Source organism: Orycteropus afer, unplaced genomic scaffold (assembly GCF_000298275.1).
Source record: "Orycteropus afer afer isolate SDZICR_OR568_19922 unplaced genomic scaffold, OryAfe1.0 scaffold00057, whole genome shotgun sequence".
Taxonomy (NCBI): Eukaryota; Metazoa; Chordata; class Mammalia; order Tubulidentata; family Orycteropodidae; genus Orycteropus; species Orycteropus afer.
Genome location: NW_006921644.1, coordinates 328,170 through 329,925, shown reverse-complemented (window position 1 = coordinate 329,925; position 1,756 = coordinate 328,170). Strand labels below are relative to the sequence as shown.

At 43.7% G+C, this 1,756-nt stretch overlaps 1 protein-coding gene across 1 annotated transcript in view; it reads right to left on the bottom strand.

Annotated features, from left to right (window-relative positions):
- Positions 1 to 1,756, bottom strand: part of CNTNAP4 (contactin associated protein family member 4) — a 330,923-nt gene that overhangs the window by 89,304 nt on the left and 239,863 nt on the right. The gene's annotated exons all lie outside the window — the stretch shown is intronic.

The window sequence follows — 1,756 nt, the reverse complement described above, 5'->3', positions numbered from 1 at the left end:
TTGTAGAGCAATAAAAGAAAACCCATACCTCACCCCATACAGAAAAACAAACTCAAGTTGGGTCAAAGAGTTAAATATGCAACCCAAAACTATGAAATTTATCAGAGATAAAATAGGGGTAAATCTAGGAGCCCTAAATTATGGCATAAATAGACTACCAAGCATAACCCAGAATGCATAGGATTATACACTAGACCAATGATAGATTCAACTGAGGCTAATCTTACACAGATGCCAGTGATATAAAATACCCACAATCCTTACAGAAACAACAGAAGACAGACAAACAGCAGTTCCTCACAGACAGACAGACACTGTGGGAGAGAGATCCAATGGATCTACCGACTCAGGACCATAGTACTGGGGGACACTAGACTCAATTGACACAACAAAATACATAAATATCTTGTTCCACAGCCTACATTGGTGAGTAGGGATGAGGTCTCAAAAGCTTTCAAGTTGCCATCTAAGATGCAGCTAATGGTCTCCTATTGTCGGAAGCGAAGAAGAGTGCAAAAAACCAAGGGTATTTGGAAGCAACCAGCTCTAGGACATGATGGAGCTTGAGACCAGAAGAACTAGATGGTGCCCGGCTACCAACACTAACCATTTGGGAAAGGATCAAAAGTGGAGATCCTGGATAGAATGGAAGGAAAAATGTGGAACGAAATCCAAAAGCATAATAATGACGAGATGTACTGGTCAGATGGAGTCTGGTGGGACCCCCAGTACTATGGTCCTGGGATACACTTTGGGCCTGGAATAAAACTCACTCCCAGGGGCTGGCTCTCAGCCCATTAGTAAATAAGACATACACATAGACCACTAAACCCAGGATGGTGCACCCACATATTCTATGGAGATGCATCCCTTGGAGCAATTGACCACAGGGCTCCAGAGGGGCAATATCTGCATGGAGGAAATGCAGGACACACAGGAGTGCATAACTGTGATGGGCATGGGGTGGGGAAGGTTACGGGGAAGGGAGGGGAGGGGAATGGGTTAGGACTAGGGGAGTGAAACCAAATGTACCTGAAATGTTGAATGTAAAACAAACTCTGCTCTGTAAACTTGCACCTAAAGCACGATTTAAAAAAATAATAATAATTAAAAAAAAGAAAACAAAGGAAGAAGTAATTCTAAAGAAAAGGGGGGGAAGGGAAGAAGAAAGTGGCAAGGTGGGACATCCTTATCCACTTGGCATAGATGTCCAGGAATGTTGAAGGACACAGAGTATGTTTTTGTTATTGTTAGGTGCTGCCAAGTCGGCTCCAACTCATAGCAACCCTACGTACAGCAGAACGAAACTCTGCCTCGTCATGGACCATCCTCCCAATCATTGCTATACACAAAGTATAAACCAACTCTCTGTCATCAAGTTGATTCTGAGTCGTAGCAAGCAACCCCCATTGGGTTTCTACGGCTGTAAATCTTTATGGAAACAGACCACCTCATCTTTCTTCCACAGAGCAGCTGGTAGGTTCGAAGCACTGACCTTATGGTTAGTAGCCAAATGCCTTAACCACTACCCCACCAGAGCTCCTTTACCTATAGTACAGAACCTCAAATTATAAGCTGTGTGCCGGGATACCCCAGAATGCTGCATCAAACTCAAAGGGCCTCCCACTGTACTTTCAATTTTCAAGAGAAATACAGAGACTTAACACCTGCTGATCAGTGTTTGAGGTGTTCAGTTGGGTGAAGGAACTTCTATCTGCTTCCTCTGAAGACATGGTTAAAGGGCTGTCGAAGAATC